At 33.1% G+C, this 20,952-nt stretch overlaps 1 protein-coding gene across 2 annotated transcripts in view; it reads right to left on the reverse strand.

Moving 5' to 3' along the window:
* Nucleotides 1-20,952, reverse strand: part of Csl4 (exosome component 1 Csl4) — an 86,921-nt gene that overhangs the window by 40,340 nt on the left and 25,629 nt on the right. The window lies entirely within an intron of this gene.

The following is a 20,952-nucleotide window of genomic DNA, read 5'->3' on the forward strand; positions in this document are numbered from 1 at the left end:
AACCTATAGTACATCAGTATTAGTATCATGGGGAATTAAAAGTTACATAATCCAAACTAAAGAGAAAAGACTAAACATGAATTTTTTTAAGCCACTTTTGGACCTCCAAAAAGCAGGATGGTATTCTCACACACTGAGTAATAAAATTCATCTATCACCTAAAGATGTTCAAAAACATTCATGCCCATAGTGGTATTTGAACTCACAACCTGTTAGCTGGTGGTCAGCCAAGCTTCTAATACACAAGATAGCAGTCTCACATTGGTAATGTAAATATCTATCTACTACCTAGGCTTTCCAAACAGCCACACCATACTATGATTTGAATTCAGAGCCCATTGGGTGGAGAGGAGAAACTTATCCATTCAACCAACCAGGCTGGTGTTTTAGCAAAGTGTTTTTCAAACTGTGAGCTGTAATTTTGCAGCTCATTGCAACTGATTTCATGAACTGTCTTAACGATACAGAAAATCTCGAATGTTTTCCATGTTAAAAATAATTATTTTAATTTCCTAACATTTTTTGACCTTTATATTAAGGTCATCACCTGAAGTACACACACACATATATATAAATGTAATGTAGCCTGTCTATATATATATATATGTGTAAATAATCTATATAAATATGACTACAATTCTGGAGCACTACACTTCTCGCTATAATTTATAATCTTAGAATAAAAGATTATGTGAACATAGTACATGGGCAAAGAGTTCTGTAACCTCAGGCAGGAATTGTTCTGTTAAAAGAAGAACTGTATCATTGATTGGGACATTTATGAAAAGTGCATATAATCAAAACTGACTAATAAATCACTTTTATCAAGTGTAATGTTAGTTATTTTTTTACCTGAAAAAAAAAAAAATTGTCTGTGATGTAGTTGAACTTCAATGGCGTTTTTAAAATAATGTTTATTTTGGCAAATAGATGAAGCCACTATGTATTGTATGGGATGGGATATGACCTAATGATGCTGGTTTCTTGGCTAGATGATAACTGGGGCTATCGATTCCTTCAATTTGAGCCGAAGTGGTATGTTCTACTTATGAATCTAGGTAAACCATAAATTCTTGGAGAACAAGCTCATTGGAGCAACTTTAAAAAGTTGCTCCAATGTTCCAAAAATACTTCAGGTGCAAACTTTGTTTGCTTACACTTGGATAAAGGATTAAACCAATATAATTTCTTGACATCTTTAATTTATAGTATAACCTAATGGAAACATTTCCAACAACCATCTCTAATTCAGAGTATTTTAATAATAAGGTGTGACACCTTTTGGCTACTTGTATATGGAAATATGACTTCTGCATTACTTCAACCTTTGTATCACCTCTGGTTCTGGCTCCCACTGATGAGACCTCAATAAACGTCAAAACCAGTCTGGGTAGTAACCCTTCCCATAATGCATAGCATTATACATGTCCGTAATGTGCTTTGCATTATGGGATACTAAGGCAAGTGATGTGAAGTCACTAGCTTCTATATACAAGCACTGAATATATAGAGTGAAACTTTAAAGTCCACTGCTTTATTGAACAGAAATCGACAACTAGTAGCCATAAGACTATTTATTTATTTATTTGGGGGGGGGAGAAGCAGCATCATGAATATGTATTATATGGTCAAAACATAGAAACTAATTCCAATAATAAGCAACTATCATTTTTTTTTTTACTAAGGAGTAGAATCAAAGGATTATTAGACAGACATGAAAATTAGCATGTAAAAAGATTAAAAATTTTAAAAGATTAGCATGATAAGCATTACATGAATTGTTATAATGACAAAAATAAAAGTGTAAATATAATTTGCATCATGGTTTACATAATCATGAGTGGTTGAACTACAGAATTAGTTTAAACATTCATCTGGAAAGGTCTCATGATGCAAGGGGAATTCATAACCTTTTGAACTGAAGTTAAGTCATCTAGCCTTATTTAAAGATAGCAGCAAAGTTTTTACGATTATTTTTGCAATAAAAAACAAGCAAACTGAACAGGTAGCAGAACTTTTTTTTCCCTGTTCTTTCATATACACTAGCTAAATTTTAAGCAACCATGTACAGTCATCCATATGGTTGAGCCTCGCTATTAAAACTCTTTTCTCATGTTATTCAATGTTCTGAATATGCCTACAATCTCGATGAAGGGTTTATTCAAGATAATAAAGAGAAGTCAAAGAACATTTAGCAGAATCATTCTATTGCACTGAAAATGAATGGCAAAACACACACAAAATGTATTACCTTCTTCCAAATACAATGTGCAAATAAATTCATAAACTACATCCCACCACGACTAAACCAATAACTATATAACTGTTTATAAAGCTTAAGATTGGCCAGGAAGTTCATTCACACCATGACTAACCTTGTACTACTTACTAAATGACATAGCCAGATGGTAAAAAGTTAAGCACCAGCAATTCAAAGCATACATTTAAAAATATAATACAGCGAATAACATGATATCTGAACTCCAATAAATCAATTAGGTCAGCAAAACAAATTAGGAAGGTTCAAACCAACCTAGTTTCATGATTAGTCATTAGAGATAGTGGTCAAGTGTTCTGTATGACAATTATTTATCAGTGAATACAATGGAGTAAAATAAAAAATAAAAAAACCCTGATAATTGGACCATGTTTATCAAGCAAGGGACCAAGCAACAAATATTAAATGTAAAGAAAATGGTCTTGAAAGTTGAATCTGTGCACACTTTTGCATTTTTAGCTTATCATTTATTTTTATTTTAACTTCATGATTCCACAGCCCTAAAATGAAATTTTCATAAAGAAATAACTCTGACAAAACCTTGATTTCAGATGATTTTTATGAATTCTAGCACTTAGTTCCTTTCTGATATTCATCAGAAAATCTGATAATTACCTAAACTAATGAAAATCACCATTCAAGACACTGTTTTAAATTTATTAAGAATTAGAATTTATTAAAGTCACAGTATACAAAATGTAATTCTAGTAGCAAGGCTTATATGTTGGTCATACATAACTGGTAATTAGTTTACGGAATTAACAACGCATATAAAGTATATTAATTAAAGGTAACTTTAATGAATAACTTCTATATTTCGGCAATGTCACGTTATCATCTTCAGGAACATAAAGATATGGTATGTGCATGCAGGCACTAACAAAAGCAAACGAGGAAGAAAGCAAGAAACTAATATTGTTCCTAAAGTCCTAATGGTGCCCTCTGGTGGGCTAATTTGGTAGTCTTGGCAGTTGGGGCTGAAGTTCTCATAATGTAAGTCTCCCAAATTTGGGGCAGTTTCATGCACCCAAATTTGTTGAGGTTAGGAACGTTTAATTAATATACTTTATATGCGTTGTTAATTCCGTAAACTAATTACCAGTTATATACAAAATGTAAGATAAAATATTCACTACTGCTCCACTTCCAAAACTTTGATAAGTTTTTTCTCTATTGAAAAAATATGAATCATTGGGCAGATAGCTGTGTCTGGATATTAAATATTTAAAATATAGTTTTCAATGTTGAGTGACTTGAAATGATATATTTCAACATCAAAACTATTCCGATATTTCTGTTTTGTCCAACACAGATAACAGACCACATGATAAGAGTTTTAGCACTTGGGCTGATATGATTTCTGATAAAACTTTTTTTTTTTAAGGATTGAACCTACTTTTTGTGCACCATATTCTGTTGTTCCTTCTTTTCAAACAAAACAGTACTTCTTATTTCAACTGTGTACACACACACCCTCATTATAAAGCGATAGTTGCCTCTTCTAAAACACCAAATTAGTTGCAATACTGGGCAGTGGAAATGTTTTTTCCATGTCGTAGGTGAGTGTTATAAGTTCAGCTTTCTCTTTGGCTACATCAAATCTTGCTTTATCTTTTTTCTAGCTAACTTGACTTCCTGATGGATGGGGACAAATTTTATTACTGCTCTTTTATTCTCAAATCCTTCACTTCCGAGTTTAGCTTTATATGCATTACACACACTATAGGTAACTTTAAGTCACAGCTTTTTATAATTAAATTTCTTGTAAAATATAGTTTTAACGGTAGTTCCTTTAAAGTACTGACTTTCTTCTATATACAAATCATGCAGCTTTCTTTCTGTAGTACCACAGCTTAAATACAAACTCTCTCCATTTGATTTCTACAATAATGTGACTTGTTGGTCAGATTTTTTTTTTTTTTTTTTTTTTTTTTTTTTTTTTTACACGTGTGTGATTGTTATCCAATTATATATGTCTTTAATATTCCCATTTTGAATTTTGTCAAAGCAATATTGATCTGTTTAGAAGAAATTCTTAAAAAGTTTCTTCAAAAAAATCTTTACAAACTGTATGGGTCTTGATTCATATATAACCTTTTATGAGTCTTTACTTCTTTAATGTTCACCGAGATCTGAGAAACTTTGGTAGCAATATAAGCAGTTTGTGCATCATAACTTCATAGTTTATAGAATTTTTCAAAAAATGTTATCTTCAGATACAAGTTTATGACATTCCTACTTACAAGGACACCTATAGAAAACTTTTATCTCATGAATTATCCTTTAGTGGTATAACAAGACATCTGAGAATATTGCACCTTTTTCATTGTTATAAAAGTTATTAATATTAAGAGAGAGCTCCAGGTAGTCAGGGACTCATCAAGGGAGGCAACATACTACATGCACGAGTTAATTCTTGAATTCATCCACACTGCTTGCACTCACAACATCCAATGGCAATCCATTCCAATCACGCACCACCTTATGATAGAAAAATCTAGCCCTGACCCCTTCTTAGTGGAATTCATTCTCGAATTCCAAGGATGCCCTCTTGTCCTTTCCCCACCCTCCATAAATTGAAAAATTCTGTCAACTGAAATCCTGTATGACCCTTTCAGAAGTTTGTAAGACTCAATCATATAACCTCTCTCTTTCTTATGTTTGCTAATGTCTACAAATTCTCAATCTGTCTTCATAATCAGTATTCCACAATCCTGATATCATCTTTAACACTCTCTCCACTATATCAGAATCACAACAGAAACCAGAGACCAGACCTGTACACAATAGTCCAAGTGAGATCTTATCAAGGCCTTGTAAAGAGGCAAAATGACATCCTTATCTTTACATATGAACTTTCATTTCAGCATTGCAATTATATTTTGAGTTGTATTTGCAATCTTTGCTACATGGCCCTGAACTTTAACTTCCTATCATAATATTCCAGGATCCCTAGCCTGATCAATTTCTTCTAGCATAATCCCATCAATATAATAAGACACTGGATACGTAATCATGCCAAAGTGAATGACTTTACATTTACTGACACCCATTTTCCCATGCCCATAATTCCAGCCTATTCAAATCATTCTGCAAGTACTGCATATCAGCAGCATTCCTGATTACCCTACCTATTTTTGCATCATCATCATCAGCAAATAGCTGAATGTCACTTGTCAAATCTTTCCCAATATCATTAACATACAGATTGAATAACAGTGGACCAGAACTGATCATTGTGATACACCACTGGTTATCTTAAATCTTATAGACTCACATCCCCAGTATACCATTTTTTGATATCCATCAGTCAGCATCCTCTTATGCTAATATTCTATAATCCAAACCCATATTCTCCAATTTATGCAACAGTCTACCATGCTGTATTCTATCATTCCCCTTGTCTAGTTCAATGGTAACACTGTTATAGAATGTGAACAAGTTGCTAAAACATAACCTTCCCTTAGTAAATCCATGTTGCTCATTGCAAAGTAGAGATTCACTGTCAAACCCATTTCTGAATGCAAGCCCTGACCAATTTTTCTGAAATCTTCACCACCACTCCTGAGATACTAATTGATTGATAGTTGGACACATTGGTATTTGTACCACATGTGCAATGGAATTAGCATCCATTCTTTCCATTCCTGTGGAATCTTCTCTGTTCTGAGACTCATATTAAACAGCCTAATCAAAGGCATAGCCAGTTCACCTGAACACTCTTTTAGCAAACGTGCTGATATCCCATCAGTCCTTATTGCTGAATTCTTATTCAGTTTGTGCAGCAGCTCTAATACCTTGTCCTCATATACACCTGAGTTTCTTCATCCAGTGAATAGGTAGCAGTGAGCTCAATGTTGTGCACACCAGGTTGATAGCCTTTATCAAAATGGGCACTCAGTTGAGCAACCTCTTCTGCATCTGTCATTCTCATGCCATCTTCATTTAGAAGAGTTATTCTTTCATATTCATTCTTTCTGTTACTTGCAGCATATAGATAGAATTGTGGGTTGTCTTTAGCACGCAGAGCCAGTTTCTTTTCATACTCAGATTTTGCTTTCTGTACAACAGTTTGTGACTATTCTTGCTTGCCGCTTATAATTTTTATAACGGACATCATTCTTAAGCACACGGTATTCCTTCGAAATCATCATTTTCTTACGAATTTCTTGCTTAATAAGATTACACATCCATTTGACTCCTACCCTATTTATTCTTTGAACTCTTGGGACACATTCAGATATGGCATCATTTAAGTATTGTTTAAATGCTTCCCATGCACTGTTGACATTCTTCCCATTCATCAACCAATCCCACTCCACTGAACTTAGTATACTCCTCAGTTGGTCATAATTTCCTGCTTTGTAGTTTACATTGTAACCTTTTCTGAATGGAATATTCATAAACTTAGTCACTTCCCAAGTGAATACCACATGATCACTGTCACCAACCGGAGGCATAATAGTTACGTCTTTAACTGAAATGCCCTCTGACACTATAATCAAATCTAATACTCTTTGACTTAGAGTTCCTTATGTCACATGCTGCTTGGGGAAGTTGTCCTGCAAAGCTCAATAAATTCATTTTCATTCTTCTCATGAGATTCTACTGCTACCCAATCAATAATTAGAAAATTAAAGTGTCCCATGATTACTCTTTTTGCACTCATCTTTTCTATTTGGTTATGCACTTCTTCATCACTAGCAACTCATCCACCAGGTCTGTAACAACACTCAGTGGCGTATTTAAGTATAGGCCCGGGCCTAGAGCGGCAAATTTTGAGGCGCAGCGGAAATTACAGGCTCTCATTTTTGTAATTATATTTATATTACGAATTTACAATATAAATAGGTTATGCATGTAAATCAACATGTTCATTAAATATGGGGGGGAAACACTTTCTGCAGGCCTAGGGGTGGGAAATACCTAAATATGCCACTGACAACACCCCACTATGTAATTGATCTTGTTAGATTCCACCTCACTCCAGATGGCTTCAAACTCACTGCCACATGAAATACTGTTAGTAGTAGTAGTAGGTCTCAACTCTAACTGGATTCAAGTCATCCGATATCATTAGCTGCATGTCCACTCCTCTCCTCTCTATCCTTCCTAAAAATATTGTATCCATTACACTAGATACCAGTTAGCATGCCTAATTCTTATACCCAGGTCTCACTAATTCCTACAATCTGAGGTCCCAACATATTGACTAAAGGCAACAAATTCTACTCCTTTGTTTCTAATACTCCTAATATTCGTGTATAGACATAATTTACTTGCATGTTCTTTTGTATACTCTTGTCTGCAGTCTGCATAACATAGTTGGACAACTTGCAGATCTATATTCTTCTCTAGTGTCTTATACATGTAGACATCTTTGCACACTTATACTCTTCTAGAAAACTTTGATCTCATGAATTTTCCTTTAGCTGTATAATAAGACATCAGAATATAGCAGATTTTTTCTTTGTTATAAAAGATTGACTTTAAATTCTCTCTTTCTTCCCTTCTTCAGTCTACCAATTTCATTTTCTTCATTTCTATCCATATTTTCATTTTTGTTGCTGCATTCCTCCTCTTGCTCATTACTGGATATAAAAGTGCACAAACTATTTCTGCTAAATATGAATTTGGCTCATACATAACATTGGACTGATTGTAGTCCAATCAGTCCAATGGCTAATATTTTGCAAATTCTATGGAGAAATTTCTATTGCAGATTCAGGAATATCCAGCATTGTTTTTTTCTGTTTGGTATTATCTGGTAATACATTCAGACAACAATACGTACTTGTGTCTCTGTGTTTTCTAAATCAAAAAGATCAGTATTTGAATTTCCATATTGTTGATTTGTCATATTTATTTCTTCAAGAAAATAACTAACAATAATAACTAATAGCACTAATGATTTGATTCAGATCGGTGGTGTTTTTCATGAAATTTTTTTCTAAAATGAATTTCCTTATCACTTACAGATATCTATGAAAAAAGTTACATTTCGCATTAAAATGTAATGATGAAGCAAATTTTAAAACAGTGTTTCAGAATTTCATTTTAGTAAAAACACAAACATAACCTCAAATGTTTATTTCTTACCCTTTCTTTCTCTTGCAAGGTTTCATCTTCTTTTCTATCATTAAGAGCCATTTTCAGAATTTTTCTACTTCTTTCCATGGCTAATCAAACATTTGCAACACCAAAATTAGAAAAATAAATATACGTTCTTACGATCACATGCACGTGGAAACATGAAAACTGTAGCAAAATAGTATATTATGCCATCAAAAACAAAAAAGAACCAAAAAAAAGAAAAAAAAAAAAAGCAATGGTCTTAAACCTACTATAAATATCAAAAAAAGAACCATGGTGCTTAGTTTCTTTTTGATTATAGGCAATCTGAGATAGCTTATGAAGGCATTTGGTTCACCAACATTTTCATTATGAAAGAGATCAGTTAGCATTTTGGTTGTATTTGGTGAAATTTTTTAGTATGTTCATATGTCATTTAGTACTAATAACTCATTTTACAAAAAAGTCGCTTGGTCCCTTTCTGATAAACATATTCCAACTGTCATTTTTAATTGTTTATTAACACATGATTTGTTAAATTATTATTATTTATTAATATTATTACTCAGGCATCTCCATGGAAATGCCAGAATAATAATACTTCTCCTTTAACTCAATCACTGGAAAGAAGAAAAAAATACAGCTGAATAAACTCTATGAACAAACTTTGTAACCTACAAAAACATCAATCTATCCTCATAGGGTATGTCCACAGACCTGTCACTATCTTGATTATTTGCCTTGGGCTCCTCTCCATCATTTCCTCATCACCAGACAACATCTGTGCATAGTAGTCAAGATGCAGCCATATCAAAGCCTTATAAAAAAGGGATATAAACCTCCTCATCTCTAATTGTCAGCATCTTTTTCAACATCCAGGTAATGTAAAGCACTATCCTAGCTAAGTTTGCACTATGTCCTCTGAACTTCCCAAGCAATTTCTGGGAATCCAATTTCAAAAGTGTAGTACTCAGCTCATAGGACTGTACAGCATTAACTGACAACCATTATCCTTTGACCATTCTATTAAAATCATCCAGCAGGATCTCCACATGATCTTTATTAAATACAGCTTTGCTCAGTTTTGTAGAAAACAACTGGATATTTCTCTCTCTCTTTTTTTTCCCCATATTTAAAAGTGTTGTAGTAATTAATTATATTTATTTATTTTTTATTAAAAGACAAGCCTTATAAACTGAAGTAGCTATACAAGCTCATCAAGAGCAGGCTCAAATCCATGACTTGTTGGTTGGAGAGTATGTATGTTATCCACTCAGCCAACCAGGCTGGCATTCACCGTATCATTGATTTGTATAGAAATTAAATAGCAGTGGCCCATGTACAGAGCCTTGCAGCACAACGTTCATCAGTTACCTTCTGTTTTTAACTCTCCCCTACACTGCTCATTGATGTCGGCCCACTGACTGCCATCTTATCAATATCACCACTTCATATCCATCAATTCTGGCTCCTATTTATATAACAGATTCCATGTGATATCCTTTCAAATACTTTTGAAAAGACCAACAGCATCACTGTGTATCATTCTTTACGGAACTCCACTGTCACTTTATTATACAAAACTGAGTAAATTACTAAATCAAGACTACTCTTCACAAAACCCCACCAGCCCCACAGAATCATATTCCCATCCACCCATTCCTGATTTCTCTTTGACCAATTTCTCCACTGTTAAGATAATGATCTGTCTTTCATGGCTACCTCTGCTTCTTTATGCTGTAGTTATTCCATTAAATTGTATTATGAGTTTAAACCAGCACCAAGCTTAAATATTATTATTATTATAACATGACACCTCCAAGGAGTCCATGGACTCATCAAGGGAGGGCACCCACTCTATAACTCTCCACCTCCACCACTCATCTACCAACTACAATGAACAGTAACTACACCAATGCCATATACAGTCCACCACCACTAAACTGAATTTGTAAATATGCATTTAAAAATTCTCCTAACAATGGGTTGATATCCAAATATAATCCCATGGCTGCATTTGCATTACAGTTCTGCAATATTCTAAGCATTTCCAATTCATTCACCACTATTTTGACATAGCTCCTGTCATATGTAGCACTGCTATACCTCCATCTGGATGGTATATACTTGCAAAATGATCACTCAACAACAACTATTTCATCTGCTTCTGTCAACTCCCTACTATCAGCACTCATTAAAGTTGTCCTTCCATGACCATTCCTCCTTTTACTTTTCACATCCTTGGGATTCCCTTTAGCTGTTTGACTAATTTCTTCTCATAATTTGATTTCACTTTCCTTACAATACTTGTCACCCTTCTTACCTGTGCTTTGTACTGTCCATAAGCAGCAGCTTGCTGGTCACTTTTCTTCTTATATACTCTCCACATCGATTATTTATTTTTCTTTTTAATAACCACATTTGTATAAGCTCACTATTTCAATGTCTTTGATTTATTTCTATTTGTTTTCATTCTGGAGTATTTTCACTATACATTATTTTTGATTTGTCCATATTTATTTGCAAGCCTGTCTTAAAACTTACTTCATTTAATTCAATAAGCATGTATTATAATTCTTTTTGGTGATATTGTTATTAGTATGCTATCATTAGCAAATCATAGATTACTTATTAGTATTCTCCATCAATATTCAGTCCTCTTTTCTCCCAGGTCAATTTTCTCATAATTATATTCAAAGGCTGTAGATAATAATTCTGGTGAAATAGAGTCTCCCTGTCTGACTCCTCTTATTTCCATTTCTCTTTCGTTTTTCCTCACTCACATATATGAGTTAACATATTATTATAAATTCACCGTATGTTTTAAATCTTCTAGCAATTTACACAGGTCTATTGAAATTCATAGATTATTTCATAATCTATGAAAGTTAAAGAAATTGGTATTTTATATTCTTATGTTTTTTTCCATTACTTGATTTAAGGATTTTAAATGATCTAAAGTTGAGAATGATGTTCTGAAATATATTGTCTTTTGGGTGATTGAAATTTAATGTATCTGTTTATTCTGCCATCTACAATTTTTGCAAAATGCTCATAAAGGACCAGGAGAAGAGTCATGGGTCTATAATTTCTTGAGAGTTTTATCACCTTTCTCACAGAGAAGGATGATTTCTCTAGTTTTAGGAGTTTCTTCCTGTTTTTAAATACACAGTATACAATTCTGCTAGTATATGCAAGAGATCACCTCCATTTTTCAACTTTTCTATTAGTTTCCATCAAATCCAGGTGCCTTTCCATTTTTATAAGTGCATGTTTTACTTTTGACTGTATATTCACTGTGGTTTCCAATATTCTTTTCTCTGTTGAGTTATTTGAATATAATTCTTGATAAAAAATTAGCTATAATCTCCAACATGTTTATAATTAGTATTCCATTTTCATCTTTTACATTTGACATACAAATATTACCTGCAGCAGCATACCTTTTCTTTATACTATTATTTTCTATTGCTGCTATTATCCTTTTTGTACTGAAATTTCTTATATGCTCTCTTATCTTTTCTTTACTGTTTTGAAAAGTTCTCTATTCTATGTTTCTTACAATATATGCATCCTATTTCATGTTTCTTTTCTTTTTTATCCTATTAGCCCTTTACTTTCTTTTTTTTTTTAATTTTATTAATTAGTTTCCTGCACCTTAAGGTATATCTTTATCTATATTTGATCTTTTTGAATTACCAGATAAATTTTCAGCATTCCTTATTATACTTTTTGTTAGGATGTCTTTGAAATTTTCAATGTTTGATACTGGATCTATTTTTTGATGTCTTTTTCTCAATTTAATTGAAATTTTTTTTGTTGTTGTTTCCAATATTCTAAGAAGGTTCTAGTTTTCCTTTTTATCAACATTTGTTTTCTAAACCCCCAAAACAAATGGGCTATTCCAGGTACATTTGTTTTTAGGATTTTTCTTTGAAAAAAGTGTTCACTATTTTTAGATTTCTTTCTGCTGCAACCTTCATTAACATTTCTCCTCCCCTTTCATTTCTAGTGCCAAACCATTGATTCCCACATTTGAATTTTTCTTTTTTTCTACATCTGCATTGAAATTTCCCATCAAAATATTAAAATAATGTCTACTATTTTCTAGAAGATGATGTATTTAGTTATAGACAAGTTCTAATTCTTCATCCATGTAGCCACTTGTAGATAGATAAACCTACACTACCCTTAAGGTATATCTTTTATTTAATCTTACTGTGATTTTGCAGATTCTTTCTAATGTGAATTTGGAAACTTCTCACTTATTTTATCATTAATCAATCAACACTATAGTTGCTATCAACTTGTTTTCTACTTGTTATTAATAGATGCCCATTGCTTAGATTGTATTTCCTGTTAGTCTAAGTTCATAATAAATTTAGTTTAATCCTTTATTCAAGTAAGCAAACAAAGTTTGCACCTGAAAATATCTTCAGGACTGAGGTAAGGTGGCACATCCCTTGACAAGTCGTAGCAAAGGTGGACCAAGCTCTCATCACTCCGTGTCTCAGTATCTCCCATAATGCAAAGCACATCTCCTTGCAGACATGTATAATGCTATGCATTAAGGAAAGGGCCACTACCCAGACCGGTTTCGACCTTTATTGAGGTCTCGTCAGTGGAAGGCAGACCCAGAGTGGTGATACTAAGGCAGAAGCAATGGAGAGGTCATATTTACCTATACGAGTTGCCAACTGGTGTACCATCTTATTATTAAATTACTCTCAATTTAGAGAAAGATGTTGGAAGTTTATTTTGCACTTGGTTAGACTATAATAAATTTAGTTTAATCCTTTATCCAAGTGTAAACAAATAAAGTTTGCGCCTGAAAATATCTTCAAGACTGAGGTAAGGTGGTACATCCCTTGGCAACTCGTAGCAAAAGTGGACCAAGCTCTCATCACTCCTTGTCTCAGTATCTCCCATAATGCAAAGCACATTAAAAAAAAATATAAAAAATAAAAATAAATAAAAAAAATAGTCCATGTTCACTTATTTCAATTGTAGTGTTTAGGCTTATACGTTGATTCATCGTGTTTAAGGAAACTGACAATTAATAATGAAAATAATAACTAAAAATATTTACTTATGCTGTACATCCCTTGAGGGTGTTGTCAGGAATTTGATGATCATGATACTTTCTATATTTCACCGAAGTTAAATCAGCATATTCATGGATTAATATACTGGTATTAACCTCGCTACCAGCCAAGGTGGATGAAATAGTGAGACCAAATTGCACTTCTTATCTATGTTATTCATTAGGTATTACAGAATCGTATCCAGATTTAGCTGGATATCTATAGACATCAAGGCCGGTTGGAAGGTTAAACACATGTATGGAGGCATACTTCATCTGTATACAATATCCTGTATCTCTCTCCGGTTTCATCTTTGTTACTGAAGTGTGCCTGCATGCAAATGTTTAATACTAGTATTAATTCCTGAAGATGGCGATTTAACTTTGGCAAAATATAGGAAGTAATAATTAAATATTTTTAGTTATTATCTAGTTAACACTGTCAATTTCCTTAAACAAAACGATGCTTATTCCAATTATATCCTATTTAATACTTTCAAGCTATTTATCCAGGTTTACTAATCTGTCATAACCGATAAGAGTATTCAGAATATAAACAGCTATGTATGGAATTCTTGCTGATCATTTTTTTTTTCAATAAGTTATCCATTCTTAAAAACTTGGCCAGGTTTATTTACATTCAAAACAGGACTCTTTTGTAGGTTTGGATATGTTTCTTCACATTTCTGGCTAAAAACAGTCATATCCAAGATTTTATTAGTTTATCCATCATAGCCTTTTTTCTCTTCACATTTATGGAGGTATTTGCTCTAATCTTTCATGATGACCAGACAGATTGGGAGATGCTTTTCATAGTTTTCTGCCAGCTGTATAGTATGATGACAAGAAATGGAAGAAGTATGCAATAGAGACCTTTAGCTCTTGAGTTATTCTGATAGCATAAGGTCGAAAAAATCACAGAAAGTAATCCAGCTCAAGTACATTTGAGATGCCAGTTGTGTGCTCACCAGATGTGAGCCCTTGATATATCATCATCATCATCATCAAATTCCTGATATATAACCTCAAGGGATGTACAGGATATGATAGTACTACATGAAAAATTACATCATTACTAACTTCCTATCTACAATTTTCCTCCAAATCAGTCTGTTACCTGTCAAGATTCCAACATTGTCAGATCTTATATTTCTATCTTCTAAGGCAATTTTTACCATACCAATCAACCTATATCTTGGTCTTCCTCTGGATCTTTTTCCTTCCAACCTGGCAGATAATACTTCTTTTGTTAATCTTTCCTCACGCATTCTATTTAACTGACCATACCACCTGAGATTAGCTGTGCTAACGCATTCATGGATGCTGACAATGTCAAGTTCTTTCCTAATATCCTCGTTTTTAATATGATATTGCCATTGATGCCATCTGTTCATGCCCTAATCTTTTTCAGGACTCTCATATCTGCAGTCTCTAGTCTTTCGTCAAGTGTTTTACCCAGCTCTCAGATCCATAAGTTAAAATTGGCTTGAATACTGTCTTGTATACAGCTAATTTAGTGTTTTGACTAATTTCTGAATTATTCCATATAAAATTTATTCAATTAACTTCCTACCATACCAACTTTGTTGATTCTGTTGTCTATTTCCATATTTAATTTATCATCTTCACTAAAAATCGTGCCTAAGTAGCTGAAATGTTTTACTTGTTCTATAAGTTCTCCATTCACAATGCAGTTGATATTTTCAATGTTTCGGCCTATTATCTTTGTCTTTTTAATGCTGACCTTCATACCATATCTATTACAACAGTTATTCACTTCAATCTTGCAGACTTGTAGCAGATTTATTTAGAAGTATAATATCATCCGCATAAAGCAAAGAGCTTTATGCAGATATCCTGTGTCCACCATGGAGTTCTGATTTTTCTATCCTTGCAGACAACCTCACCACATGCCTCTCTGTCTGAATCAATCAATGTTTTCTTCAAGATTTGCCAATTTTGATATCAGTTTTAATAAATACCACTTTTCTTCATAATGTGATCCTTATAGAAAATGAATAAGAGAGGGAATAATATACATTCTTGTCTGAGACCAGATTTAACATTAAACCACCTTCCTGTACTTCCTTATATTCTAACTGCTGATTTACAACTCAAATAAAGACTAAGAATTGCTTGATATAATGTCCCATTGACACCATACAACTGTAGCATTTTCAACAGCTTCTCTTTTGGCACCTTCCCATATGCCTTTTCCAAATCGACAAAACTTAAATACAGATCTTTGTAATATTTCCATAAATTCAAAACCATTTGTCGTAAAGTGAAAATCCGATAATGACAGTCTCTATTTGGCCTGAATCCAGCATGTTTTTCACCAAGCTTCCCCAATCATTCTCAACCATTTCTCAAGATTACTTGCATATATCTTACCAGGAACACTCAGTAGAAAAATACCTCTGTAATTCTGACATTCATTTTTATTTCCCTTTTTTTATATATTGGTACTATGAGAGCTCTACTCCAATCATCTGGAATTCGTCCCTGTATCCAGGCCTTCTGAACTATGCAGTGCAGCCATTGTAAGACTTTTATACCGCCATACTTCAGCATTTCTGGTCAAATATCATCTACTCCTGCTGCCTTTCCACATTTCAGGCTTTTGATGTCTTTTTCTACTTCAAGTATGGATATGTATTCCTGACAGCATGCGTGGTCAGTGTTTTTTACCACTGTGCTGTCAACACTGCTTGTTTCATTTAGCAATTTTTCCAAGTACAATAATTACTCCATACTTCAAGGATATCTTTTTCTCCTGTTTTAATGTCACCTTTATCATCTCTAATTCCTTTTACAACAATCTTTCCTCCATTTCTGAGCTTCTTCAACAACCTGCAGAATATCTTGCCACCTTCTTGATATTTATTTTCTATGCTCTTACCAAAGTCCTCCCATGACTTTTGTTTAGCTTTCTTACATTTGTCTCTGTATTCTCTAAGAGCACAAGCCGCCTTATTTTCCAGGAACTTTTGAAATGCTTTCTTCTTTTCTTTCACTGCCTCTTTAACTTCCTGTGTCCACCATGGAGTTCCGATTTTTCTATCCTTGCAGACAACCACACCACATGCCTATCTGTCTCTCCTATCCACTGAATCTCCAAGGTTTGGTTCCTGCTCTCAAACTCTTTCATTTTTTCTTGAATAATATTTGTGTATTTTAGTCTACAGTTCACATCTGAGAGCTTCTCAACTTTTATTCTCTTTAAAACTTTTTTACATGTTCTTCTTTTCAATATGAAATTCAATTTTATCCTGCTCAAGACTAAATGGTGATCACTTCCAATTTCAAATCCTCTGTACACTCTGGTGTCCTGCACCAGGGAGAAAACATCACTATCAACAATAACATAGTCAATGAGACTTTTCTTATTCCCTGCCTCTTCTCTTCATGTGAATTTGTGTTAGTATTAACCAGTCCATGTCCTGAGAGAAATCCAACAGGTATTTGCCATTATTATTAGCATTGCTCTTTTCTCCAATATATTTTTGTATGTCTGACAATCCTTTCCTACTCTGCTATATAGATCCCCAACAAGGACCAACTTTTCCTTTTTCAGTGTGTCTAAAGCCTGAAAAAATTCCTCCACTTCTACTTTAATAGAACCTTCTGTGCGACCATAGGCACAAATAAGTCTCATTGTCCAGTTCCCCATTCTCATATTTGCCCACATCACTCTTTTTGCCCTTGATATATTAGAATCACAATTAGACATAATATATCACAGTTATGGTGATCTCATTTATCCCACTATAATATATGTTTAAAATAAAAGTCAACATCCTTTAGTCCTATGAGGTAGTCTCTTCATCTTTTTCTAAAAGCATATTCTGAGGTTACTGATATGATTTCATGAGATAGTTTATTCTAGCTGCTTGTTGCTAGGTATTCAAAAGGTTTATGAAAAATTTCTTTCTTTGCCTTGGTCACATTGTATACTGAAAAATTTACAACGTTATTTCTTACATATAAAGATAGTTTGTATAATAGCAAAATATTAAGAATGGCAAACAGGCCACTGGTTAAATATGTGAAGAAATCATTAATGACTATAGCTCTAATTATTTTATTTTGTACTTGTATCAAAGGAAGCAAATTGTAATAGTAATCTCGACCCCAACAGATGATGATACCACATTGCAGTGAAGAATTTACTAAAATATAGTATAAGCATCTTAAAAATGCTGCATTTAAAAATGTTTAACATAATATAAATATATTCTGTTAAAGAACCTCAACTTATTTGTTAAAAATGAGATATGGTAGTTCCATTAAAGATTGCTGTCAAAATGAAGAACCAAATACTCGATTGATTTCCTTTTTTTTGACTAAGTTACAGTTAGAATTTTGGATACAACTACATTTCGTTTCATGCCATTTTATAATTATATTATGATCTAGCTTATCTGTTAATGTGAAGTATATAGATTTAGTTTTATCAGTATTAATTTTAAAGCTATTATTGCTAAACAATGTATTTAGTTTTAACATATTATGGTTGATCCAATTTTCTAAATCCTCAAGAGTCATTTCAACATATAATAATGCAGTGTCGTCAAAGAACGATATCGCTTTGCCATTAACATGGATTAAAAATAAGATAGATCCTAGCACTGAATCTTGTGAGACTCCATATTTTATTATTTTTGTTGTACTATTGAAGGTGCCATAGCCAATATACTGCTTTCTGTTATGCAAATAGAATTTAAACCAATCACTAGTAACACCTATAATGCCATATCTACATTTTCAGGAATAAGTAATGATGCATACAAAATGCTTTGGATATATCACGCAAAATGACTGTCATATACATTCCTCTATTAATCCCATTATAAGTCTACACGGTTAGCTGAGTGGCTATGCGACTTGCAACCATATGCCTGGTAAAAGTGTGTCCTGGGTTTGATTCTCATTGCTGATGTGAAGAGCTTAGGATCTTTCTCAGACATAGCCAAGTTAGCCGGTCTTGGGCATGGACTGCAGGGTCTCTGCTCCCCAATTTATCTGGGTTTTTCATCCTGCAAGCAGGCAAACCGGTCTTCAGAACTCAACGTTTCTACAGACATAAGATACACTGGGAGGCACAGGGCTAACCACCTTATCCTTGCGTACAGTTGCAGTTAAATGAATAGAAAACCCTAGACACTGTAAGGTAAAAGAGGGGAAAAAGGAAGAAGAAGAAGAAGATCCCATTATAAATTGTTTTATAGAACTCAAATAGTGCTTTTTAAATATTGATTCTGAATCTCAACCCGTACTGATCGGCATGTAAAAAGATATGAAATTTAGGTAGTTATTTAATCATTTCTTTTCTTTTTTTTTTGGATTTCAATAACCCTTGAGACTATAGATAATATAGATCCTGGTCTAGAATTTTTTATTTCATTTCTGTTACCTCTTTTAAACAATGGAAAAACTAAAGCAACTTAAAAGTGGTTTATAAATTTCCCACATTCAAAAAAAAATTTATAATATGTATAAACAATTTTAATTTGTTTAATTATTATATAGAGTTTTTTAACAATATGATTATATCTCATTTTTTTTACCTTTTTTTTAATTACTACATTCTTTACATCATTCCCATTTAGTGTGCATGCAGATACATTAAATTCTTAATCCACTCATGTACTTTGTCTTGTCTATATGATCAAAGTGACAACAACATTAATTTTGTAATATATTTAGAGGAAGTAGTTTTGCTTTTGCATGCCTTTGTTAAAAATCATGGCAAACGTGGAAAAAGATATCAGAGAATTACGCACAACTGAAGCAAAAGAGATAGGTAAACAGGAAAATGGTTTAATGTTAAATCTGGCATGAGACAAGGATGTACATTATCCCCTCTGTTATTCATTATCTATATGGATCACATTATGAAGGAAAGTGGTATTAAACATGATATCAAAATTGGAGATGTTAATGTCAGCTCTTTGCTTTATGCGGACGATGTTATATTTATCAATAAATCTGCTACAAGTCTGCAAGATTCCCTGACTAAATTGAATAACTGTTGTAATAGATATGGTATGAAGGTCAGCAATAAAAAGACAAAGACAATGAAAATAGGCAGAATCGTTGAAAGTGTCAACTGTGTTGTGAACAGAGAACCTGTGGAACAAGTAAAACATTTCAGCTACATTGGCACGATTTTTAGTGAAGATGGTAAATTAAATATGGAAATAGACAACAGAATCAACAAAGCTGGTATGGTAGGAATCCAATTGAATCAATTCATATGGAATAAGAGAGAAATTAGTAGGAACACTAAATTAACTGTATACAAGACTGTGTTCAAACCAATTTTAATTGATCTGAGAGCTGGGTCAGAAGTAAAACACTTGACCAAAGACTAGAGACCGCAGATATGAGAGTCCTGAGAAAGATTAGAGGCATGAACAGATGGCATCAATGGCAATATCATATTAAAAATGAGGATATTAGGAAAGAACTTGACATTGTCAGCATCCAGGAATGCGTTAGCAGAGCTAATCTCAGGTGGTATGGTCACGTAAACAGAATGGGCGAGGAAAGATTAGCAAAACAAGTGTTCTCTGCCAGGTTGGCAGGAAAATGACCCAGAGGAAGGCCAAGATATAGGTGAATTGATACGGTACAATGTGCCTTAGATGATAGAAATATAAGATCTGATAATGTTGGAGTCTTGACAAGTAACAGACTGATTGTAGATAGGAAATTAGTAATGATGTAAATTTTCCATGTAGTACTATCATATCCTGTACACCCCATTGAGGATACATGGCAGGAATTTAATGATGATGATGAGACAAGGGATCCAAAAAAAAAAAAAAAAAAAAAAAAAAAAAAAAAAAAAAAAAAAAGTCAAAATCTTTTCCTTCTTCCTATCATGTATTTTAGGCCAAGTGGCCTATTCCAGTCTCATGCCATCACTTTTTTTGGTCATCCAATTCTTCATTTTCTATTTATTTTATATTATTACAGTATTTTTGGCAGTCAGCTATTGTATATTCAATTTAGATGTTCAAATCATTTTTGTTTATATTTACTTATATAGTAGTTAACTGGTTTTATATTCAGGGATTGTAAAATTTCTTCATTTGTTTTATGGTCTTACTTGATTTATCCAGCTGCTTTTCTGAGAAATTTAATTTCTGTTGTTTGAATCCATTTTTCGTTCTTCATGGTACATGTTTCACTTCCATATAAAAGTTAAATCACAAAATTAAATAAATTAGTAGAAAATGTACAATTGTGGGATACCACTACTGTTTATAAATTCATCAAATATGTCCACTTCATTTCTATGGTTGTCCTAAAATGCAGAAGGATGGCAACCCATTATGCCCAATAGTGAACTGTTTTGGCTCTCCCACTTACTACCTTGCAAAACATCTCTCTCATCGCAGGCGTAAACTTCTGTGGCTAATTGGTTCAAAAGACATATTTTGGTGATTACACCACATTTTTTTATTATTCAGTTCTATAAAACACTGAAATAATTGTATAAAAAAGTATT

This window comes from Typopeltis vanoorti, chromosome 5 (assembly GCF_054136105.1).
Source record: "Typopeltis vanoorti isolate ZY-2024b chromosome 5, IOZ_Tvanoo_1.0, whole genome shotgun sequence".
Lineage (NCBI taxonomy): Eukaryota > Metazoa > Arthropoda > Arachnida > Uropygi > Thelyphonidae > Typopeltis > Typopeltis vanoorti.